The sequence below is a fragment of the Falco rusticolus genome, chromosome 3 (genome assembly GCF_015220075.1).
Source record: "Falco rusticolus isolate bFalRus1 chromosome 3, bFalRus1.pri, whole genome shotgun sequence".
NCBI classification, from domain to species: domain Eukaryota; kingdom Metazoa; phylum Chordata; class Aves; order Falconiformes; family Falconidae; genus Falco; species Falco rusticolus.
Window position 1 is genome coordinate 27,883,445 of NC_051189.1, and position 16,466 is coordinate 27,899,910.

At 43.4% G+C, this 16,466-nt stretch overlaps 1 protein-coding gene across 3 annotated transcripts in view; it reads left to right on the forward strand.

Moving 5' to 3' along the window:
• The first annotated feature begins 1,874 nt into the window (after positions 1–1,874).
• The window catches only part of RNF19A (ring finger protein 19A, RBR E3 ubiquitin protein ligase), a 58,379-nt gene continuing 43,787 nt past the window's right edge, over positions 1,875–16,466 (forward strand). The window contains exons 1-2 of one of the 3 annotated variants that reach the window (XM_037378949.1): positions 2,856–2,975; positions 14,551–14,662. The gene's annotated coding sequence lies outside the window, so the exon portion shown is untranslated. Of the gene's footprint in view, positions 1,932–2,855; positions 2,976–14,550; positions 14,663–16,466 lie in introns of those variants that run through there. The other 2 variants (XM_037378947.1, XM_037378946.1) reach the window with 2 other exon arrangements.

Genomic DNA, 16,466 nt, shown 5'->3' on the forward strand with positions numbered 1-16,466 from the left:
TTCACATGAAATAGCAGTGTTTCATATGTAAATGCTGCAACTATACCAAAGACAGCAGTCCAGACAAGCAAAGATTATAGGAAGTATATACTAAATTAAGGTAAGGTCTTCCACATCATATCCTCTCTCCATTCTGTAACACTGAGAGAAATAGCGCTTTTCTTCCTCGGTCCTGTCTGCTCACCTCACTTCATGCTGATATGATTTTTGCCCTTACATGTTTGACAGCACGTTGTGTGTGCTTATGTCTCCTTAGAACATACCAGAAGCTTTGCTTCGAGGACAGTATTTTTGTATTCTGATATAATAATTTGTACTTTTCTGCCAGTCACTGAATTAAATGCCCAGAATGTTTCAATCCTAGATGTTCTCCTGAAAGCATTTTGGAAAGACAGCCTTGTTTTCATAAATCTTGTGTGCTTCACAAAATGCAATGTGCATGAGGTATTTTCTCTTTGTTAAAGGGTGTGGGCAGTCCTAACTTTTCCGCAATACCTCTTTGTCATCCTGTTCTATAATAATAAGCAAGCAAGCAAGCAAACATATCTTCCCTACATATCAAAATAAACCGCTGAGAGTTTTTGTGTACAGCTTGTGCAGAAAAGATTGTCTGTCCTCCCTGTGCTTTCTGTATTTTGTTAATTGCCTATTTTGAATGCTTCTGATGAAAAACACCTACTTGGCTGCAGGCTCTCTCTGCTGCAGAGCTCTCAGGAGGGTGGCTGGCTGGAGGTTTGCTTGTCCCCCCATCAGCTTCAAGGAGAAACCATCTGACCACCACAGTGACTGCTCAATCTCCCAGTGCAGAATTTTAAAACGCCTGGGCTCCGTTCCCCTCCTGTCCTCCAGCATTAGCCAAGAGGCTTCAGAATATTTGTACCGACTTGCTGAATCCCTCTGGACATTTAGAAAGTAATACATTACTGCACGGCTTTGCACTCCTTGTTGCTGGGTTTTGTTTTATTGATGGTTGCACGTTTGAATTGGTAAGATGGTTTGCTGTTCCTGTTCCAGCCAATATCTGTTCACTATCCTATCACGCTATTCTATACGGTGATCTTTCCGTTCCCCTCTTCATTTTCTTTCCCTCATTCACCTCCACTCTTGCCTGTCCTTTTTCTTCATTCATTTTATGAACTTCAGTTCTGTAATTCCATTTCTCTGTCCCAAATCTCACACACAGGAAAAACGGCCAAGACTCTACCCTACAAGTGGTTATATTCTTCTGCGTATCTTACCCAAATGAATACAACAGCGCCATTAACGCGCCTCAAGCGACATGTCTACGTTTGTGGTACTGGAGCCTAAGTAACTCACCTAGCTACCGGCTTTTGCAAGCAAAGAAGGAACTGCTGTGATTTGTACACAACATATCAAAACTCCAATATAATCTCATTGCTGTTACCGTCATTTTCCACTTCCCCTCCCTGTTTGCTGTAATTGCCTGCTCGGTCATTTCAGATTAAGTATCTCACTGCGGAATGACTTGTATTCACTCTTAATTTGATGTACTGGAAGTAGTCCTATTGACTTAAATGGAGCTGCGCACAGAAATAAATGTAAGTATACGTGCAAGCTTTACACAGAGCGTACATTGCAAATCCCGTGGGAAAAAATGACACATTTTATTCATCTCACAGTATCTGCATGTGTTAAACGCGGGTTGGGTAATTAGTAACTTTTCCCAGGTAAGCTTTTGGGTTTCATACCAGCTTAACAGAAGCATCACTAGTCACCTACGTGGACAGGATAAACTCCCAGTTCCAGAGAATCCAGAGATGACATAAGACACTATGAATGATTAACTAGATGGGGGGGGAGGGGGGGACGACCACACGGTTTAAAAGCGATGTAATATTAATGTACGCAAATAATTCTTCAAATATGCCAGAGGACAGAGGAGGGGGATCTGGAGCTGGCCCAGAAGAGGGGTGAGGGGCAGCGAGCGGGCTGTGGGAGAGGGCAGCCCCTGAGGCAGGGCTGCGGGGGGCGAACCCCGCGGTAGGCGCCGCGAAGGTCGGCAGCGAGAGGGGCCGGGGAGCCCCACGGCGGGGCCGGGGCACCCCACAGAGGGCCCGGGGGAGCCCACGGCACGGCCAGGGGAGCCCACGGCAGGGCCGGGGCAGAGCGGGGCTCCAGCCGCTGGGCGCCGGCGGCCGGGGCGCCGGGGGCTGCCCGCGCTTGGCCACGGCGAGCAGGGTCGCGCCGTGAGGGAAGGGCCGGGGCCGCTGGGGGGATGCCGAGGCGGGCTCCATCTCGGATGGCGAGAGCGGCGGCAGGCAGGGACGCCTCTGTTTTACAGCACGCTTTGCCTCCTCGGCGAGTGAATCGGCGCTGACTGACCCCACCGAAACGCCTCAGTAGTTCGCTCTTGGCCTTGCGCTTTTACATTTCAACGGGTGTGAAAGCCACGGAGGAGTAAATAATTACCGCGCTGCTGCCGCCGCTGTGGGCAGCGCCGCGGAGTGCCCGCGCGTCGGCCCAGCGAGCTGACCGCCGCCGGGGAACGGACACCGCAGCCGCCCGGCCCGCGCCGAGCCGGGCCAGCGCCGAGCCCCGGGGCGGCAGGGAGCGGGCAAGGGGGAGGCTGCCCCGCTTCCCACCACCGCCGCGGCCGGGGGGGGGCGGCGGGGGTCCGGGGGGAGCGCGGCGCCTGCTGCTTGCTGGGGCCGCCCCGCCCGCCGGCCCTCCGGGAGAGGGCGAGGGGGCGGCACCGCCGTACGGCTGAGCTCAGCGCGTCGCGGAAACCAGCCAGCGGGCACCGCCTTCCTTCGGCGGGCGGCCCCGGCCTGCCCGGCCCACGCACCGCCGGGCTCGGCTCGGCCCGCCCGGCCCCGCCCCGCCCCGGCAGCGCCGCCCCCTCCGTTCCTCTCCCTCACACACACACGGGCACACAGAGGCACACAGAGCCGCTTCCTGCGCGGGGCCGGGCCCGGGCGGGCGGAACGGCGCCGCTTCCTCCGGCCGACTCGCAGGTACCGGGGGTGGGCCCGCGGCGGGGCAGGGGGCGCGCAGGGGCTCGGCGGGGGCGCGGGGCGTCCCCCCGCCTCGGGCCTCCGCCGGCGGCCGGCAGCCGCCGCCCTGAGCGTGGCGGGAGGGCGAGGGGGTGGAGCGGAGCCTTGGAGCCGGAGCCGCCTCTGGGCGGGGGCCCGAGCCCGGGTGGGAGAGGGCTCGGGTGGGTCCCAGCTGCGGCCCGGGGAGCCGCGGCCTCGGGGGGTCCCGGCGGCCGGGGGCAAGTCGGCGGCGTCCGCCGCTGCTCCTCACATTGCTGGAGGGTGAAGTCATGCTGCCCATTGTCTCCCCTCGGCTCCCCCCTGGCGGAGCGCGGGGCCCGTCGTGCCCCGAGCCACGGCGGAGGAGGGAGACCCGGCCGGCCCGGGCTGCCCCCCCCCCCCCGCCCCGGGTGGCTGCGGTAGCGGGGCAGCCGCCGGGCGGGTGTCGCTTGGCCTCGGCGCGGCGGGCGGGGATGCGCAGGGAGGAGCTGCCGCCCGGGTGGGCCGCGGCGCCGCGGGGGGCCCCTGGGCGGGCGCCTGGCTCCCGCCCCCCGGCAGCGGCGTGGGGCTGCCGGCGGGGCCCTGGCGGCTGCGGCGCTTGAACTTGCAGGGCGCGGGGAGAGCAGGGCACGCAGCTCCCGGCGTTCGGCGCACCCCGGGGGACAGGGTTCGCACACCCCCCCCCGAGAGTGCCCGGTTTACCTCTCCGTGCTCCGTTGTCCACCCTGGACGCGGAGGAGCGGAGGGGTTTCAAGTGACCGGGGATGTTGCATCTCGGCTGTCGAGGCGGTGGGGGGACGAGCGGGGGTGACAGCCGGCGGCTGGCCGTGCGTTCCCTTGCACAGATCCTTCTGCAGAGCTGGGACTTTTCCACCTGGCAGTGCACTGTACACATCGCAACTACTGCGGGCGCATCTCGCAAGGGTAGGGAAAAACGGATAACAAACAAGTCTGAGAGCCGGCGTGCGTGTAAGCGGGCTGGAGGGGCGATGATTGGCACAGGGGACGTGTCCTGCCTTTCTCCTCCTGCTCCAGTGCTCTCTGACAGAAAGGAGTGGGGCTTTGCCAAAGGGCTAGTACTGGAGTGGAGTTATTGGGATACGCCAAAGGGATTGTAGTAGAGTGCAGTTATTGCTGAGCAGAGAAATACAAATTTGAAACCTTCGTGCCCTTGTGGTCGCTTATTGGAAACGTGCCTGGCTTTCCCTGTGCGGAGCACAACAAATCTTGTTTCTGTTAAAATACTGTAGTTGGCGTTGGTACTGATTAGTGCTTTATCTCAATTGTTGTCAAGGACAGCGTTATTTTTAAAAAGCAAAGGGCAATGTGGGAAATAGGACTTGCATGATTTAATTCTGTAGACAAAACTAATCATAAATTCATGTTTAAAAATTCGACTTTTCCCCCCTCAAAATTTTTTTGAAAGTAATTCCTCTTGTCAGTCAAACCATACTTCAGTGTCTGATTAAATGGTTTTTACTAAGTTCATTCGAAAAGAAGGTTTTCAGTTTAATATCCAGGTCAAAGTGAGGTATAAATTCTGAGTTGCCCAGCTGACAGAATTAACCTGCGTGCTTAGAAATGATGGCTGTGTAATATTACTTAACAGCTCCCAAAATCTTACCATTATTTAACTATGAACACTTAAAGCTCTCAGGAGGCTGAGAAGGCACCTTTTTTTTTTCGCTTGCATGTGAACTAGGCCTATTTGGTCCAGAAAATGAAAGTTTCACTTTTGCATAATAGCAATAATGTTACTCTTAAAAATGTATTCAGTAAAAAGCTTACATATGCATAACTCTTCTATATTTGTATTTCTTGAAGTATGGTAGAGTTTCAACTGTGTTTTATATGATTCAGTATTTATAAAATGATGAATTCTAGCTGTTGTGTTGTGTTGTCAGCTATTTTTGAGTTTGAGGACGTCAGATCATTATTTCTAAAAGAGGGGAGCTGAAATGTTGCATGTGTGGTTTTCTTCTCTCCCCTTAAATCTACCAAACAAATGGCATATTTCTTACATAGAGCAATCATCAGATTCTGATTAATTATGTTAGCTCTGGCTTAGGAGGAAGATGCTTGACAGATGTATTTGTTTACCTTTGTAGTGTGTACAAATCCTGGTCTCTCCATTAGTAAATGAATCGTTACAACTCCCTTAGCTATGGGATTCTCAGTTAGCATTAATATATGCATTACAGAAACTCATTTTATGTGGAAGTTACCAACCTGTAAAAGAGCACAAACCCTTGAATTCTTTTGGCGGTTGGCTAGAGCCTTTTGTGATTAAAAATGTGTATTTTTTTCCCCCTATTATTAATTAACAGCATTTAGCTGCTACTCCCCACGACAAAACTTCAGACTAAATTTATTCAGTGAGTAGGTGATTCTTCCTAACTAGTCCAGTTTGGTGGGTTTTTTTCTGTTTGCTTGGGCCTTCTTGGTCCTTACTTAGTCTTACTAAAGTATTCCTTAGAAGGATTCCCCCATACCTTTCCAGCGAAACTAAGCAGGATGCCTGAATCTTTTTGCAGGACTTCTGAACCCAAGTAAAGAGGTGCTGAGAAAGATCTTTGAACTCTGAAATGCAACTATACTGTTCTGCACCACTGTCCTCTGATGGCCTTTAGTCAAGCTTGTTTTCCCCATTATGGGGTCAGTTTGCTCTGGCCCATGGTCAGACATCCATAATTAGCTTTGTGATTTGTTTTCTGAATTGTATGTAAACACCACATACCAGACTTAATGGAATGAATTTTAATACCTGGCTAGGATGGATTGATGGATACATGTTTTAGGCTCTGCTCTTCTTAGTGTGATTTCTGGTTTATGGCAGAGTTGCCAGTCAGTCTGGTTCTTTGGGTCAGCAAATGCTCTTTGAAAAACTAATAAAAATATTAATTCTAATACTGGCTTACCCATAAAGAAGTTGATTTCAGATTTTTTTCATTTTGCATTTGTCTTAGCTCTAAGTTTCCCTTGTCCCCTCCGTGTTAACTGATGGAAGATGTGTAGCCGAATGCATCAGTGTACATAACACAGCTTCCAGATACTGAGAATGGTGTCGGATCTTACATTACTAAAAGCATCTGAATTGCCTGTGGAGATAGACTTCCGCCAAGAAGGTAGAAAACTGCATGGAGTCTTAAGAGTACTGGTTGGTTTTAGTAGTGTTGCAGTGTACCTTTTTTTTACCCCTCCAGAGGAAGAATATGGAAGAGGCTGTGTCAGTACCTCAAACAGTTGAGTGGTTTTTTTTTTAATTTTCCTTTTTTTTTTTTCTTTTTCCCACAAGAGGAGACTTCCTTATATTTCTGAGTCTCGGAAGGGGAAGTTTTATCTGTGACTTAGTCTGTTGTTAGTTAATTTCTAGTAGTTTAGCCTTTAAGTCTTCAGTGAAATTATCTCTAAGGGAAAACAAACATCTTTTGTGTTGTATATAGATTAGATTTCAGATAGTGTGCTCTGCTTTAATTCAGAAAGAAGTAGAAGTCCAAATAAACAACTGAGTTTGACCTAGAGAGTAGAATTCAGAGTAGGATTTCAGTCTTCCCTCTTAAGTATTCACTTGAAGGTTATGTCAGATTTCTTCTGTTTTAAACTACTTCATTTCTCAGTGCTTTGTGGCAAGTTATTATGTAAATAGGTATGTAGTCTATTGCTGCTATTTATGGATCGGTAGATTTCTTCCAAACTTCTGTAAACTCATGTTCTCCTCATTATCCCAGATTTTCTTGTAAGTTTGGTTTTTTATTTGATGAGAAGAGACTTACCTCATCTGAGTCATAAGGCGGCATAGGCTTCTTTGTTCAGTGATCTCTGTTCCATGTACATTTCTGGCAATTCTCAGGCACTGCAGAACTGTATTTTACCCTGGCTTTGATTGCTGGTCCTTCTCTGGCTTTGGTTGCTTGTTTTTTCTTTTAGTGCAGACACTGACTCAAGGATCCCAAACAAAGCAATGGATATCTATAAAGAACTGTAAATATTATATGGGAATAGAATATTACAGGGTTCTACTAGGATTCTTCTTCCTGTTGTGAGCATGGCTTATACCAGCTGTAGCACAGCCGTTTGAGTTCTTCAAAGTAGAATTCAGAGAAGGAAGCAAAGCCCCATAGCTGAGTTGTGAGATGTCATTTGTGATACCACCCTGAGGTCTTTCCGCATTAAGGCAAGTGAGGAAGGCCTTGACTGTGTTTTGCTTCACTTTCATGGAAGTCATGGCATACTTCTGAGAAGAATTGACCCTACCTTGAGGTTTATCCATCCGATAAGTAGGAGTGCTTCCATTTTAGATTACTTTTTTGCAATGGAAAAATTACTGTAGGTTTTTCCACTCTTAACCTGTGGATTGGAGTCAGTCACCTGCTGGGTGACTATTAGTATCTCGTTGGACAGGTAGCCAGCACACTGCAACTGTAATTGCTGTTTACAGGATGAGAATAGCTGTAGATTTATGTTTTGGGTTTTTTTTCCTGAAGGGTGAGTTTCCAGCAGGTTCACTTCATATATCCAGATATACTGTAGCAGTCTGGAAAGCTGGTACAAGAGTTCCTTTAACCTAAAGCAACTTAGCAAAGAGATATAATGAAGTTAGCGTTAATTTAAGAGTTACATATACACAGGTGTTTCCTCAGGCATTGAAACTTCCTCTCTTTTAGAGGCCAACATATCCCCTATAATGATGTTTTCAGCAAGACATTTGAAGGGCATCTCACAGAAATAAATGTTTGTACCAATTCAGTTTGGTATAGTCACTTGTTCTTGCTTCCTAAGTAGAGCACAACTCTGTTAATGCAAGTATCCTGGTATTGTTCAGCACAAACTGTCATTGTGGGACTATGTCAGTTGTGTTCTGTTTCCATTTATAGTTGAGACAAATTACTGTTAAACAAACATTTTTCCATAGGTCCTTTAGTTGCTCCCATAAGGCAGATTAGAGCTGTTATTCTAAATTGGAGCCTCTGGCTGTCCCCTTCAGTTGTTCATTTAGTGAATGAAGAACTGCTTCAGCAAGAGGACTAGCTCTGGAGAAGCTGTCTGCAGTAAGTATCAAGTTGCTTTGTTCTCATGTTTCACTGATGCTGCATATCCTTACTAAATAAAAGTATCACTTTTTAAGTTTCTCAATTAATGATCAGATTTTTCACATAAAACCAAACTCTGCAAGCTGCATCAAGTTAAGCGAGTTCTGGTTTTATCTGAAAATGCTTAATCTGTAAGACAGTTCCAGCTGTACTGTTCAGTCCACTGTTAAAGACTTTTGGTGAGACAAATTTACCTGGTGTATGTCTTCAAGAAATGGTTTGTAGGGAGTGCAAAGTGGGTACAGCACCTCAGGGGATCTACTGAACAGTGGAACTTCAGGTGGGACTGAAGGTTTTAGTTGAGGCATGGGGATTTTACAGTGCTACCTGGCTAGCATTTTGGATATGATGACATTGTGGCACTGGTGTTGCTGTGCCTTGTTTTTATTTTTAAGTATTTATATAAAAGTAGCCTTGTTAACTATTTGCTCTTAGACAAAAACAAGTCTTAGCATCATAATGGTTGCATTCCAGAGGAGAATACTGTTGGTGGTGCCGTGCCTAAATGTGTCATTCATCCATTTCCTTTGCCAAAAGCACATGGTACACAGGACTTACAGTATATTATGTGGTGTACAGGACTTACAGTATATTTCAGTGAAACTAGACAAGGGGAGGGATATTTTAGCAGATCTGCAGTATCATCAGTCAGAACTCAATCTCTGGAAGAAACTTTTAAACCATTTTTTTAAGGAAATAAAAGGCTTTTATTCTGTCCAAATTAGATCATTGATGAGTGCTTCAGGCTTTCTATGACCTGAAAATCAGGAGCCGTATGCTCAGCCTGCTGCCACTCTTCCTTCTATCAATATCTGATAGTACCTTGACGATAAATGTTTTAGTAAGTATTAACTGAACACCTATATGGGGTCTGTACATGATGTGAAGATGCAAGTTTGTTGCAACATACTTCTCCTGCATATCAAAATGCTTAATTTAGGGAGCATCCAGTTGTCCTTCAAATGTCTGACAGTGGAAAGGATATTTGCATGGGAATAAATAGTGACTATAGTGAAGATGACCCAACTGACAAAGGTGAAGCTTGCTGAGAAACATTTTCTTCTGGTCAGCCATTGGGAAGTACCTTACTTTGGGTCTGCCTTTTGCATTTCCATAATAAGCAATCTAATATGTTGATTAATGCAAAGAAATGTGTCTGTAAGGTGAAGTGTGTTCAAGGTTAGAGACTTTAAAATTTTGTAGAATGTGTACTGGAAAAATAACTTGTTATCGAAGACTTCACTGTGTGTCCTGATGGAGGTGCTCAGGCTTTGTGTTCCTCTATCTGAAGTCAAATCTAAACAGAATAAAGCCTTTAAAATTACTACTTTTTTTTTTTTTTCCCCCTGAGTGGAAGGCCTTGCTTCAGTTTCTTGAGAAGAGCAGGAAACCACAATACCTTCTTAGTTTCATTTTACCTGTGAAGTTGTATCTCGTACTTTTTGTTTGACTTTGCATTTTCAAAAAAAGGGAGTCAAGCTTTCCTTTATATGACACTGCTAAAAATACATCGTGGGAGACCAGGAGCCCTTTTACTCAGGGTCAGAGATGGAGGTATCAAACTTCTAGATCCTTTTTAAGCAAAGGGCTCTTTAGTGCTTGTAGCCTGTGAAGCCAGGCTTTTGCTTTCGTGAAGTGTAAGATTCCGCAGTCAGTGCAGGTTTATTTGTGGGACAACACAGAGAAGAAATCTGCAAAGCTATTGTTCTCACTGTTTCTTTTAATTTCACAGCACCATGGTTTTTAAGCCATCTCCATTTGGCCTGAGGAATTTTTGTATCTAGTGACCAAAAAGTGTTTTCCTCCTTAGTTCCTATCTGACTAGTTACTTTCTTTTTTGTCCTTTCCTTCTTTCTTCCCCTTCCTGTTCCTATTTGCTGTCACCTTCTCCCCACGCTCCTTATGTGGCAATGGGCCAATGCACTTTCATTCAGACTTTGTCTGTGGTGGTGGTGTGTAGCTGCAGAAAAGTAGACTTTGCCTTCTGTGACCTGACACCAGGGAAAAATTCAGCCAGGGTAAGAATAGAAGAGCACCCTGTAAGCTCAGCACAGGAGTCCTGAGTCTTTCCATTATTAACAATTAAAGATGATTCCAAGACGAACTAGGCAATGGATTAACTAACTAGTGAAGAGAGAACAAGGATAAACAAAGAGAAAGATCCTGCCTTGCAAGAATTCAGGTTATTAGGGTTGCATGCTGACTTGCCTGTCTGGGAAAGGAAGAACAAGCTCCCCTGTTTTCAGTGTTAATTTAGTAGATAAGGTATATGATGTGCCAGATAAACTTATCTTTTGCTGTTGAATTGAAGCTTTGGAAGGAGGTGGTGTTTACTGGGGAATTGATTAAGAAATAGAATCATCCTGTTCAGTCCTGCCTGGCACTGCTTCAGCTTTTTCTCTAAAACAGTAAGCACTGAAAACTGTTTCTTCCCACCTCCTACACCCTGTCCTTATTATCAACATAATGTCGTGGTTTGATCTAGACGAAGTATTGTTTAAGTAAAATATGAAGCAAGTAACATGATTTTATTCTAATTGGGTGCTTTTTTCTGTTTTGTTTCGGAGGTTTGAGGTACTGCTGTATGTTTTTCTTAGGGCTACATAATCATATCCTTTTTCTTATCTCAACGGTCATACAGTATCACCTTTCTGTTTTAAGGGTAACAAATAATTTCGAAGTCACAGTTTCAACCTAAGCAATCTCCACAAGCTGTGGGGATCTTTGCACTGAATGCCTTTTAAATCCATTAATATGGAAATGGCATATGCACAATTAACATAAAGCCACAGTATACTGCATTTGTGGAAGGGATTCTCTTAAACCTTCTGTAAATTTGCTTTTGTTCATCTCTGGTCATTAAAAGTAAAAATAATAAAGATGTATTTTGATATGATTGGTGTTCCTTCTGGAATGCGTCAAAACACACCTCTAAGAGTAGGCAGAATAATAGTTCTGTTGTGGTAAAAGTCATTCAGTAAGAGAACAAATTAGAACTTTGAAAAAGGAGGTAGCTTCCTGTTGGCAGTACAGTGAACAAAAAATACAACACTTCATGGAAAGCCTTGGTAGATTGATGCTTTTGTCTCTAAATAAGCGGTGTAGGTACTGAAGCTCTCTAAAATGCAGTCCTTCTGAAATTGGAACTAGTCACCTTTAAAGTTCAGCTCTCTGAAATGTGTGCTTTGTACAGTATTACTGTAGACTAGTACTTGAATATGGGTGGGTTTGGAATATTTGATGACGAAGATAAAACCTTGTTTTGATGATTTGCTTTCCTTCAAAAAAGGGAGGTGGTTAGATACACCTTTATCACATGACTGTCAGGTCATCAGAGTAGTTGACTGGAGTATGGCTTTGAGTATTGTCTAACTCAATATGTACTTGCACTAACTTTTAACTCCTCTAATGGGCATTCTGCAAAACAGTGCATTTTGTAGGTGAAGAATGGCTCGGGTTTTCGTACTGTGTAGAATGCAAGAACTCTTTCTGTTGGGAAGACAAGGAAGATGCCTTCAGGATGCTGGTAGTTTAACTTTGTTCCTCAGAAACCATGATAATTAGCACACTAGAAATAGGCAGGTATGGCTTCTACAGCAATTAGGTGACTGACTTGCCCTGGTTTTGTAATGTGGAAGATTGCACATGTCAGAAAAGTGAAAGTGATTCTACCATTGCATGCAGTTTATTGTCATCTTAAGGTTTCGGGTCAGATTCTCAAACGTTAAGAAATGCTAGAATTAAGGTTGAAGAAGCAATCATAGTTTGATTTCCTTTTGTGCCTACCTTTATTAAGTTACAGTCCTTGATAATACAGCTGTGGGGTAATTTTTGGTTTCTTTTTCTTTCCTGCAAGAAGCATTCCTAAGAATTTGCCCTGTCCGCTGGGGAGTCCATCTAGGTTGGGCTGCAATAAACTTAGTCTCTAGGGCATTGTTTCATTTAAACAGGTTTGGAGATAGAATGTAAATAAAGCAGAAAACTGAAAAGATTTTCTTCTTGCCCGATGAAGGCATTTGAATCCTGACCATGTAATATCAGTGGTATTTCTTGGTTTGATGGGCTGATGGTGTGTGTGTGTGTACACAATTGATGCTGAAGGTATCTTTGAACATATAATTTGCTGTGTAACATATCCTGAAAAAAATTAAGTTCCTGGGTATCTCAGATCGGGCACCTGAGGCTGATAAATAAATCCATCCTTAATCATATGCTTTAATATTGTATCTGTAAATAGGGATAATAACCATGCTGCCTCAGTGGGATGAATATGGTATTTGAGTATTTCAGCAATATTAATCTTAACATAACAGTGCTCTGCAATGGGCTATGAGGAAATCAATTTCTGCTTTCAGTGTGGCATTATATGCAGTATTTTATTACTATTTTTTTTAAGATAAGGCGCATGATGAGTAAGAACAAACAAAATACTGAGTAGTGACCTGGTAAGTGTGAACCTGGCCAAGATTCTACAGGGGTAAAGGGATAAAAGCCATGCAATTAAACTGTCCTAGTGTACTTCAGTTCTCATTTCCAAACTCCAGAGCTTTATTCTGTTTACTTGATGAAGTTATTTCCAATCTAGTTTGTGTGCTGTTTCCTAGCTGTTAAAAATAATAATTGCAATCATATCAGCCGGTTTGGAAGCTACTCACTAGGCAGACCGCTGCTATTTGAGCTAGTGGTGTCTAATAATACTCTGTCATGCTTTATAGGGATCAACCCTAGACAGTGTGATCCAAGTACTTACGCAGGGGGTTTTATGGATGTCTTTGGATGGTGAAGGATGAGCGCTAGAGGAATGGCTTTGACAGTACAAGCCTCTTCTGCTTTTTTGTCACCAGCATTGTACCTTTTACTTTCTGCATACTTAACAGTGTTTTACCCAAATTGTGTTCACATTTAGTTGTCATGATTTTTTTTAGGAGATCTCTTAGCCAATCTAAATTAATATCCTTTTCAGTACCTAACCTGATTGTGTCTCTCTCATCTCATTTGGAGATGCTTCCTCTCTGTGTTTCCACTTCAACTCCTCTTTGTAGGGTCTCTTTCTTATCTTCGCCCATGCTTGTTAACTCGTTTTCCTCTAGTGTTTGTGATCAGCCAGTCAGTTCTGCCTCACTGGATTTATGAGGTACATAGTCTCTTACTTGTGCTAGAGTTCCCAGATTGCTTCCCTGAACAACTCCAGTTGGTCTCCTCACTCTGTGATCCCCGTTTTTTCTTATTTTTCTCTCTAGCACTCTGATGGAGTGCCTGTTCAGCCATCCTAGTCCTGTTTTGGTGCAGGATTCAGCCGCTGACTTCAGTTGTTCAGGATGATGTCTAAGCAAGTTTGTACTATATCCATTCTTGTTTTCACTTACTCTTTCCCTCCAGCCCCCTTTCTCTCTATGAGTTTAATCTGTCCTCTCCCTATTTAGTTGGAGTATCTTCCACATTGCTGTTACTTAGTAGTGGGATCTTGGAAAGGACAGGTCAGCTTCCTAGCTTTATTTTCTGGTACTTTGACCCAACATATTATACACGTGGAACTGAAGGGAAGGAAGATTCTGTTCAGTTCTAGGCTGGGTCAAGTTCAGGAGATTGTAGCAGATAAATGATCGATGATTTTCAGCAGAGTATATATTTTTCTTCTGTTCCCAAAAACTTGCAAGCATGGCTACATTCACATTGCTGGAATGCTGATAAAATGTACATCCTAGATACACAGGCTAGAATTCATATTCCAGCTTCAAAGTATGCTACTGCAAAACCTTTCCAGAGAAAATATTGCAAGTTTTGGATTTATTTTCTTTTCTAAGATAATTTTCTTCATTAAAGTGTTTTGGATTTTTTTGAAGTGTGGGGTTTTTATTTGTTATTGACTTGAGTAGTTCAGCTGAAAAAAGGGTGCTGAATATCTTGGTACCTAACTTTCAGCCCAGTTTGAGAAGATTCTAAACATCTTTGGAAATAGAATCTTACAGTGGGAAGTGTCAGGCAGTCAAGAGTTACTAGCCTTTCTTTTAACAAGAAATTAGTGTCTCTTGAAATAAATGAGTTACTGAACTGTAAAAATGAGGTAAATCACAATGCATTTAACTTATTACTTTAGTTTCTGTTTTCAATAGCATGGTTATATTTTTCCAATTTGATTTAATCTGACTGACTGCTTACATTCTCCTCCCCCATAACATCTGCTGTTTAACCATGAGGTGCTATATCTATCCTTGCTTTAAGCCTGCTACTGCTTTTTGTAGGACTGCTGTACTCTTATGCACTTCTGTCTGGTCTGTAGAGTAAGTTCTGGTAAATGATTGCCATTTGGGAGTTAGTCACACAGAATAGTGTGGCAAGCTGCTTTGGAAGCTTAGCTGCTATTGTAAGGACATTAATTTAGCAAATAGCTGCAGTGGTTTAAAATGTTAGACCTGTTACCACGTCCTATTATTAATGTCCTCCTCTTGGAATTTACTAACCTACAGCCATCAAACGAATGCCCCTGCTTCCATTCAGATCTGGAGATGTAGCTTAAACTGAACATTTGACCTCACTCTGAAGAGCACAGGGTGGCCCTGTTCTGAATTTCTGCTGCAGGTAGGTTAACACAACAGAGACGGTATGGGCGAATACTTGTACTAATTCAAACCTGTTAAGCTAGTTCAGTGGGGGCTTCATCTGTAGGACTCCCAAACTACATAGTGAAGCCTGAAGCGGCTCTATACCAGAGCCTCTTGCTCTGAATATTGGAAAAGATGCATTCCCTTTAGTTGTCAACATTTTTAAATGCAGGGAAATAACTTCATGTCTATCTGTGTCCCTGTAAAACGTGTCTGCCACGTTTCTGTCAGCTTCTGAGTTGCTTTGTGCTTTGTTGGAGGAAGTTATGTTAAAATCTAAAAACCCTGCAAGCTGCCTAACTGCACATTAGTATAATTTTGTAAATGTATATTTTTTCCTGCTGAAGTAAGTTTCTTAGTTATATATAGTTGAATTAGTCTTCAACAACTTCAGGGATTACTGTAGCTTAAGTGATAACTGATCTATGAAATAAGAAGTAAGTCTGAATTAAAACTGAAGGCACACTGAAAACAAATGATGTAGTATCTTACAGAATTCTGCAGTCTAGCTTAAGTTCTGTTTTGTTTTGGTTTTTTTAAAATGTCATGTCCCTAGATATTTAACCATTTAATTGTACTGTTGATGTTGATGTTGAGGATTTTCTTCATATATTTACAACTTGGAAGTGACATCAGTGTTTTCCTGGAACTGTGATTGTTCAATTTTGTGCTTAGGATAGAGCAGTGCTTGCTAGTACTGGGAATAATACCCTGTGGTTGCTTTCCTTTTGTAAAGTAGTAAGATGAATATTAATGTATATGTTCTAGCAAGTAACTTAAGGAAATGTTTGAAAGATCCTCTGTGCTGACATAAAGCTCCTTTTTAAGAAACTTAAATAGCTTTTCAATGAAATTATACACCTGCTTCCTCTAATGTATTTGTGTAACTGTTTTCTTTGGAACTGTAGGAGGAAATAAATGGTTTCAAATAAACATTGAAGCTCCTGACTTCCAAGAACTTCAAAAGTGAAATAGCTTCACTTTCCTTTCTCAAACAAATAAAAAATACCTTGTTACATGTTTTTTATTCATGTGTATAAATCTAAAGGGAGGTTCATCTTGGGTCTTTTACAGGAAAAGAATTATTAGTATAGGACACCTCCAATAAGGTTATGTTAGGGACACGGTCTAGTGATGGATTTGGAGGGGTAGACCCTTGATGATCTTGAGGGTCTTTTCCAACCTAAATAATTCTGTCAATTAGTGTTGGAGAAGATTTGCTGGATTTGTTTTCATCTGTTGCATATTTTTTTTATGGTGATGTAAAAAGAAAAGCTCTCCTCGGGCATGAGCTCCCTGGGTGAGAAGAGACAGTACAGCTAATTTTTTCTGCAGTGATGATGCAGGGCGGTGTCTTTTCTTCTTCAGTGACTCCTTACCTAGAGTATCCCAAAAATAGACTAGATAGCATCTGTTCTCATGCTCTGCTTAACCAGGACATTAGTTAAAGAGTATAATTAAAACACAATAGTTTTTACTGGTAAAGGCTGCTTAATCAGGATGCCTGCAGATACTCTGTCTTCAGGTAAGCTTATGTATATGCATAGATCAAATGTTCAAAAGTGGTGGATGCAGATTTGTTTTCGTTGTTCTTATTATATAACTACAGTATTAAATGCTTCTGAGATTCTGTCTTGTTTAGATTTCACTGACAGTTGATTTCTTCTGCAAATACAACCTGTAAGGACTTCTTTCCCTCATCTTCTTAGGATGCTGCATGTGTATACTCTTGCCGTGTTTGTAAGTGTATGTATAGCATTATCAAAAACTTAGTTTGCTTT